This window comes from Atta colombica, unplaced genomic scaffold, assembly GCF_001594045.1.
Source record: "Atta colombica isolate Treedump-2 unplaced genomic scaffold, Acol1.0 scaffold210, whole genome shotgun sequence".
NCBI classification, from domain to species: Eukaryota; Metazoa; Arthropoda; class Insecta; order Hymenoptera; family Formicidae; genus Atta; species Atta colombica.
The window spans coordinates 1039811-1049524 of record NW_017259306.1 but is presented as its reverse complement, the minus strand read 5'-3'; the positions used below and the strand labels follow the sequence as shown (position 1 = coordinate 1049524).

Genomic DNA, 9714 nt, shown 5'->3' with positions numbered 1-9714 from the left:
CTTTACTATACACGTTCGGTCATTCATGTTATCGATTAATTTTTATTATTTTTACAAGTAAAGATTCGAATGAGACGAGAAAAATCACCATCTCGAAAGAAATATCCTAATCTATTATTATTTATTTATTTTAAGGTAACGGATATATGGAATGCTATATACACTATCTATATTTAATATATTTTTATTAAATTAATGCATATATGCATCTATAGATACATAGTATTAATCAAATTAATATACACATCCATTGTATTATATAAAAATATTATTGAGTTGTCCGGAAAGTTCGTGCCGATATTGAAGGAAAATTAAAACGCAAAAAATTTAAATTTTAGTATACATTTATTAAATTATATAGGTTAGTCGGCACGAACTTTCCGGACAACCCAATATATAAAACCCCAATAAAAACATTAAATTTAAGTTATTGAATAACTAAAAATAATATTTTTTTTTATGCATGAATGGCTATAAATTCAAGATATATTGCATTTACATTTTAAAACAATGGATTTTATTATTACTATTGTGTTAAAAAAAATTATAATTTATTAGGAAAATGTTGTTTATAATATTACAGATAACATAATATATAATATTATTAACAATATTATTATTTAGAACAAAGATATTAAAAATCGCGTTTAATAAAGGCTTATACGTTGTTGTAGGATTAAATTTTTTTTTTAATAATTCGCAAAATATTTCCACAATACAACCGAGAATTAATCGAAAATAAAGAAAAAATGTTTTACAGAAAATATACACTCCGTACACACTTTGGTCACTTTTTGATCCAAAGGGGAACTTCGGAGTTATGCCAGTTAAAGGATATGCACGAAATATATTACTCTCTAAATTCCAAATTTTTTTTAAGAATAGAAAAGAGATTGGTATTTGATCAGGTGCTCTTGGTATTAAAAAAAAAAATGGACACGAATGACCCAGAGATGTGTATTAATTTGTGATAACTTTTTACTACATGAAATCCGAACAATGTATATTTTTAACAAAAAATTAACGTATTGAATTATTCTAATTAAAGGATACGCATAAATTGAAATCAGCAACGCACAAAACTTCTCTAGATGCCAAACTTTTTTTAGAAATACAAAAGAGATCGTTATTTGATCAGACGCTCTTCATATTTCAAAAGAAAGAAATACGCAGGACACAAATGACCCACAGATATTAAGGTTTCAGAACATGATATATCCAATTATATATAATAATACCTCTATTTCAACCTCTAAAATGGAAGCATATAATGCTCCCATTAATTTGCAAATAGCTGAGTCAACATTTCTAGGGTAAAACGCGTTTTATGCGGACTATGCTGTGACTGTGGCGCGATTTAATTAGATTCACTTCACAATGTCTCACGATTGAGAGTTTAATAATGTGTTTTGAAAATGAATTAAATTCAAAGATTTCAAATTCTGAGCAAAAAATAATTTCGAATTATAAATGATCAAAGTCAATGATATTCCAAACAGTTTACTTATTAAGATCAATAATTTTTATATTACGTTCTATTATCTGATTTTCACAATTTAGATGAGACATTGATTTTCTCTATTCAACTGTTTTTCTTTTTTTTATACATATATAGATATCATATTACGTTATAACTATAATATAAGTCAGTCAACATTGACAAGTTAATTATTAAAACATTTGTAAAGAGCAAATTACTGAATTTCTATTTTCAATAAAAAAGTAAATGATTTATTATTCATTTAATGTAAAGGTAATCATAATTTAATTTAATTAATGATTACCTTTAATCATAATTTTAATCATATAAAAGCAATCATTATTTTAATTTAACATTCTTGTAAATATGTATATGGAAAAAGAATTATTAATTATCTACTTGCACGATATTAAGTTCGTAAAATAAAATAGAAAGTTACGCGATACAAACTTGCTCATATCTAAAAGTTTGAAATACACAGACACATTCGATGTGTACTCACCTTATATACGTTAAGATATTCTGAATAGGCTGTTGACATGATTCTCTCGACGCATGACAGCACTACACTTGTACACACACCGTTATCTGTAATTAATTTTTATGATATAATTTAGATATTAGTTTTTTTTATCGGATATGTATATAAATCATATAAATTTATACATTAACTCACACCGAAATATTTAAATACTAAAATTCACTCTTTGAGATCGAAAATAGGATTTTAATTAATTAAATTGATATTTTCATTTATTTGAGTTTTTTTTTAATTATTTTAGTCTTTCGATTTTTATATATAAATACTATTACATTATATAGCGATTAGATAACACAAACAAGTTAATTATTAAAATTTCGCTTTTGTGAGCAAAATATCAAATTCCTTTTTTAAAATAAAAGATTAAATAATCCATTATTCACTCTACACAAAAAGAATCTTTTAATTTAATATTTAATCTTTTAATGAAATGGTTTCGTATATAGGAAGATTTATTAAATCTATCACGTTGACGCAATTAAAATGATTTTATTAAAAAGTTAAGGAATGTTTATGAATTTTAATTTGTAATAATAATTTCAAATATATGATATCGCGACGAATAACTGGCGTTTTGGCTGTATGCTCCTTTTTTAATTATAGTTAAAAAGTTAAGGCTCTATTTTTTTTAATATACATATAATTTATTTGATATGTTATTTATTTAAATTAATATATTATTTCTTATGGCTGATTTTAAATTATAAATTTCTTTTTTTAATAGCGTCAGTTTCTAATCTTCAAAAACTATAAAATAAACGTCCTTTTATTGACGATATCCTTTCAAATATGCTCAAGTTCCATGTACCTTATCCAATACAAAATTTGCTGAACCATCGTTGAATTGTGTGCTCATTAATGCAGTTCTCCCCAAACACAATGCATATATTCCATGTAACTGGGGCAATTCATGTTTGAATGTTCAAGTTTGAATTTATACACATATATAATACGATCGTCTGAATATCTAGATTTCCTATGTTTACTGAAAATGTACTTTTAAGATAAATAAGTAATTGCTGATTTATATTTCCCTTTTAACTCGCAATGGAAATAATGAAACATAAAACTGACTTACAATTGTAAGTATTATATGCACGGTATCTACAGAATAGTGCACGAAATGTCATACACAATTATCCAATTTCAGGCTTTAGTAATTAATTTTATACCAATTTTGTTAAAAAAATGAATGTATTATATTTAAACCAAATGTATAATATTTTATGTGCCACCTTACATTTGCTATATTCGAATTATAATGTAACAGCACTAGAGAGAACTATTTCTTTCCAATTATACAATCCGATATTTCAAGTACACATCTTTAGTTTTTGATACTTACTACGTTCGATCATTTGTTCCGGATTAATTTTCATTATTTTTTACAAGTATAGAAATTATTAAATGATTTTTTACGTATATTTGATATCTTTAGAAAGTGTTTACTGTTGTGTGTACAATTGTATATATTCATAACAAATTGTAGATAAATTGTTATAACTAAATATAATTAAACAAAATAAGAAAAATGCACTGTTTCGTACATGTTTCAAAAATGTAAAACTCTGAAACAAAAATGTTTAAAGGAAATATGATTCAATATCTTAAAATTGACATTCTAAATAACCAAAATTCAAATGTTGACTATCCAAAAAATTTAGCTACTGAGTAACCCGAAAATGATATTTTTTTACTTCTTAATACACACCTCTGGGTCATTCATGCCCTGCGCATTTCTTTTTTTTTTAAGAACACCTGGTCAAATATCGGTTTCTTCCTAAAAAAAGTTTAGCATCTAGAGAACAAGTTTTGTGCGTTATTGGCCTCAATTCATACATATCCTTTAACTGGCATAACTTCGAAGTTTACCTTTGGATCATAAATAACCTACGTACAGAATGTACACAGTGTACATTTTGTGCAACTAAAACATTTTTTATTTTTCCAATAATAGTTAAAAAGCCTCTGTGAATCAAATGCTAGTTTTTAGTTGCGCACAATAATTTTATTATTTTCCAATTTACACGTATGATAAAATAAATAAAATATTATATTTCGACCCATATTTTGGGTTCTCTTCAGTAGAATTAATATTGAACGTGTAATGTTTTATTTATTTTATCATACGTGTAAATTGGAAAATAATAAAATTATTGTGCGCAACTAAAAACTAACGTTCGGCTCACAGAAGCTTTTTAATTATTATTGATTTAGATCATTAGAATTTATACTTCTTTGATTTTTTTTTCTCTTTATTTTCAACTAATTCTTGATTGTAATGCGAGAATATTTCGCGAATTATTAAAAAAAGAATTTAACCCTAAAAAAACAATATTAGACCTTAATAAACGCGACTTTAGTACCTTTGTTCTAAATGTTGTCAGTAAGATCATATATTATGTCTGTAATGTTATAAAGAACATTCCTAATAAATTATAAGTTTTTTTAACACAATAATAAAATGCATTATTTAAAATGTAAATGCAATATATCTTCGATGTACTTTCATACATATTAAAAAAACATCATTGTCAGGTTATTCAATAACTAAACTTTTTGGACAGCCGACACTTGAATTATTTTTTTTTCTTGTAGTTTGGAATGTCAATTTTAAAATACTGAACCATATTTTTCCTTTAAACATTTTTGTTTTAGAGTTTTATTGGTGTACAAATAAGTTTTATCATTTCTTAAGGTGTACTGTGTAATTTAAGATTGTAACATATCTAAGTATTAGGTACCTAATTAAGCTTTAATATATGACAGAATGCAGTGTAAACAAATTTTCTCATTGCATTGAAAATGTTAATTTTGTGCCAATAGAATGGCATTTGCGGCAAGTTTTGCTGTATTATTTTATTTTAAAGAAAATTGCTGCCGAAAGTCATCGTTTGCTTGTAGAAGCTTATGGCGACTTTCAGCAACAGTTTTCTTTAAAATAAAATAATGCAGCAAAATTTACCGCAAATGCTGCTTTATTGACACAAAATTTGACATTGGTATTGTATTAAAAAAATTTATAATTTATTAAGCAAATGTTCTTTATAATCATTACAAACACACAACATAATATATAATATATAATATTACTGATAACATTTAGAACAAGGGTACCAAAAATCATGTTTATTAAATGCAAATATGTAGTTCTAGAATTAAATTCTTTTTTTAATAATTTGCGAAATAGTCTCTCAATACAACCGAGAATTAATTGAAAATAAAGAAAAAAATAAAAATTTTTTGTTACAAAAATGTACACATTGAGTCATTTGTGATCCATAAATGAATTTCGGAGTTATGCCAGTTAAAAGATGCATGAATTGAGACCGGCAACGCACAAAATTTGTTTTTTAGATGCCAAACTTTTTTTAAGAATAAAAAAACGACCGATACTCTTAATATTTCAAAGAAAAAAAATGCGCAGGACACGAATGACTCAAAGGTATGTATTACAGTTTAAGTCTATGATATATTCAATTATACATAATAATACCTCTGGCTATTTCATAAAATGGGAGCCGGATAATTTGCAAATAGCTGAGTCAACGTTTCTAGGGTAAAACGCGTTTTATGCGGACTATTGCTGTGACTGCAGCGCTTAGCTAGACTTCACAATGTCTCATGATTGTGAGTTTAATAATATGTTTTGAAAATGAATTAAATTCAAAGATTTCAAATTCTGAGCAAAAAATAATGTCGAACTATAATATATAAATGATCAAAGTCTATGATATTCCAAATGGTTTATTTAATAAGATCAGTCAAGTTACGTTATATATACGTTCTATTATCTATAATTAATTTTCACAATTTAGATGAGACATTGATTTCTCTGTTCAACTGTTTTTCTCTTTTTCACACATAAATAGATATCATGTTACGGTACAATTATAATAGTTATAAGTCAACATTGACAAATAAATTAAAACGTTTATAAAAAATTATTAAGAATTCCTATTTTCAATAAAAAAAATGAATGATTTATTATTCATTTAATGTAAAGATAATCATTATTTTAATATTATTGTAAAGATGTAGAAAAAAAATTATCAATTATCTATAATACTTGCACGATATTAACTTTGTAAAATAAAATAGAAAGCCGCGCGATACTAACTTGCTTATATGCAAAGATTTGAAATATAATGTTCGATGTGTACTCACCTTACATGTTGAGATATTCTGAATAAACTGTTGATACGATTCTCTTGACAGCACTACACTTATACACACATCGTTATTTATAATTAATTTTTACGATATAATTTAGATAATAATTTTTTTATTGGATATGTATTGTATATAAATTCATATATTTATTGACACCGAAATATTTAAGCAGTAAAATTCATTCTTTAAAATCGAAAATAGGATTTTATAATTAAATTGATATTTTTACTCAGTTATTTTAGTCTTTCAATTTTTATATATAATATTATTACATTATATAGTGATTAGATAGAACACGAACAAGTCAGCTACTAAAATTTCGTTTTTATGAGCAAAATATCGAATTCCTTTTTTTAAATAAAAGATTAAATAATCCATTATTCACTCTACACAAAAAGAATCTTTTAATTTAACATTTTCGTATATGGAAAGATTGACTAAATTTATCACATTGACGCAATTAGAATGATTTAAAAAGTTAAGTATTTCGTTATTTTTAATAATGCACATATAATTTATTTGATATATTGCTTATTTAAACAAAATATTTGAAATTATAAAATAAATAACTCGCGCCATTAAAACTAAACTGCTGATTTCTGAAAAAATCGATTTAACAAATTAAATCTTCATTAATTCCGCGACGAAATACTAATTGGATTTTAGTTTATTTTACATAATATAAAAAAATCAAATTATCAATATATAATATACGAGACTCGATTGTGTTTAAAAAAATAAAGATATTTAAAATACACATTTTTAATAAAAAGATAAAAGAATTGTTTAGAATCTATTATTTTATGTGAATAATTTCTGACCTGTTTCTTAACACTTATTACAGAGTTAATTTTGAACAATCTGTACGTAATTCGTGTCCGTAGATATCTAATTTTGTAAAATAATGCGCCATCCGGAGCGACTCGTACCACTGCCGTCCCCCTCCAAGGTCGCTGAGCGAATGCCAAAGTGATGACGTAGTCGATGACGCGCTCCCCTTCGCTACTTGCGGCTCGCGCTTCCCCTTTCAGTTTGCACTTCCCCTCGCAGTTCGCCGGGCGCCGCGCTGCGCCGCAGCGTTTGGATATTCAACTGTAGCGTATGAAAAATATTCAATTATTATTTTATATGCTTTTGACAAACGGGTATCGTCGTATACTTCGCGTTTTGCTTTGTGTCATCTCTGACGCTTGTTCAATTCTTATATTACTTGCGCGATTCTTTTAAACGTAATTATTCGCGTGAAGATATTTCAAAATTATGTCTCAATTTTCACTATTCTGTTTAATGATTCATACTTAAATAAAAGTTAATAGTATAGTATAGTATAGTTCTATACATTCTTTATATAAAGATACATATAAATTTTTTTTAAATTAATATATTATTTCTAGCGTGATTTTAAATTCCTTTTTTTTAAAGTATTAGTTTCTGATTTCCAAAAACTATGAACGATATCTTTAGTTTATTTAATAATCAATTTTATTAAAAAAATTAATGTATTATATTTAAACCAAATGATATAATATTTGTATGCCATCTTATATTTGTTATATCTGAAAAATTTAATATCACTTATAGATGAACTATTCTTCTCTTTCGAATTATAAAATCCGTTATTTTAATTTTATCATTCTAAATTCTAATCTAATCTATCTTATACGATACGACGGTGATGAGCTCGAAATGGAGACAATAGATCTGTTGCTTGAAATCTTCAAAATTTTTGCACTTAAAGTGAGATAAATAGATATTCGGACGTTGAAGAAAGAGAGAAAGCAAAAATACTGAATGCAAAAAGTGTAAGCAACGCGAATAGATCGATAGACGTAATAATCAGAATGGTATACCCTCGTACCTGTTCGTAACTAATACGACGATACCTATTTTGAATTGATTGTTTACATGACGCTTGGCGCTTGGCGACCTCGGCGTTCAATGCTCGCCGTTTTTGTGTACTAGTCACAATACGTCATGGCGTGACGTCACAGCATGCCGTACTGCGTACCTACCAAGGTTACCGCGTTATCATTCGCACGACGAGACTCGAGAAGGTCAATACTCAGATCGTTGCTCCGCGGCGTAAATTTCCATAATCGTAATAACGTAATTTTTCTCCGCAATTATCGCTCACGCAATTAAGCGGCTATAATTACCTGATTATTCGCGAGTATATTGAGATGAACAGTTCACACTCTCTATTCGACACATACCTTAAACTTGCGCATACGATGCATGTTTTCTTCAGTCGGATCTACACAGGAATGCAGAATGCAGGCTAGACATACAATTTCCGACTCCAGAATGTAGAAATTTAAATTCATCTCACTTTAATATGTCCTCCATTTATGTCCTGTAGTCTATACGACCTGAAATACGACACGCTGCGTTAATTTTGCGATCGCGTAGATTCGGCTTTATTAGATTAGACTACTTACTTTCTGGAATTGCACAATACAGAATATAGCATAGTTTTTAGTAATTTACTAAAATTCAAGCGATTATCAAACAGAAAACGTGCATTGTCTACATCATGTTTAGTACGTGAGTGAATCTGAGGGGGAATCGAAACGGCGCAGTATATGGAATTTTCCAACGGACGCAGCATCGTCAACTTCTCGTTGTACTGACATTCACGGCGTTGACGCACATGAAACGTATCGTGTGAGTGATATTAAGCTTTCATATCGATCTTGACATACTTTCGCGTATTTTTCGACGAAATCGATTATACTCTTTCTCCATTCTTATTTATTTTACTTTATTTTTCTTATCTAGCTAATGAATTCGATTCGCGCAGTGTCAGATGATATCGCGGTAAGGTTATTGATGCTGCCCGGATGCAGCATTCAAATATTTATGTTATATACCAGACAGGCACTTTGTTGAGTGGCGTCGCGACGCGCATTTGAATTGATAAATATAATCGTAATTGTATAATTTCGTGTCTGAATTTCCATAAGTTACAACATGAGCGGAGATACTGTGGCGCATTTATATCGGTAAATTGTTAAAGCTACCTGTCGTTCGAAATTCATTCGCTGTCGAGTTCGCCGAGTGAATCATATTTCTCGTGCGATTTCTGTTTTTTTACTTTTTCGCGACGGCAAAATGTAATGAAATGTGCATCGTATACGTATATTAATGTCGGGAGTGCCGTGCAAAGCACCACCGCGATTAATTAACCACGTTTTCGCGAGTGTTGTGTGTGTGAATGTGTGCATTGAAGGAAGCTGAGAGGAGGAGGAGGCCTGGAAGGCATCGAGCAACGGCGGAGCAACCTTGGGTAAGTATAATTTATTATTTATCTAGTATTACTGTTTACGCAATTAGTTTACTCCCGTTTGAATTTCGATCCAAACAGTTTGTGTGAAACGAGTAAATGCTTCTTAAAGAAAAATTGAAGAAATACAAACACACACCTACACGTGTATATACGAGAGTTTATAAATAAGTAAAAAGAAAAAAGAAAAACAGAGAAATTTTATAATTACTTAAATATTTTTACCCAAAACAAAAA

General features: G+C 28.0%; 1 protein-coding gene across 1 annotated transcript in view; it reads left to right on the top strand.

Moving 5' to 3' along the window:
* The first annotated feature begins 9384 nt into the window (after window positions 1–9384).
* The window catches only part of LOC108687625 (discoidin domain-containing receptor 2-like), a 225289-nt gene continuing 224959 nt past the window's right edge, over window positions 9385–9714 (top strand). Inside the window, exon 1 of the mRNA XM_018193501.1 lies at window positions 9385–9480. The gene's annotated coding sequence lies outside the window, so the exon portion shown is untranslated. The remainder of the gene's footprint in view (window positions 9481–9714) is intronic.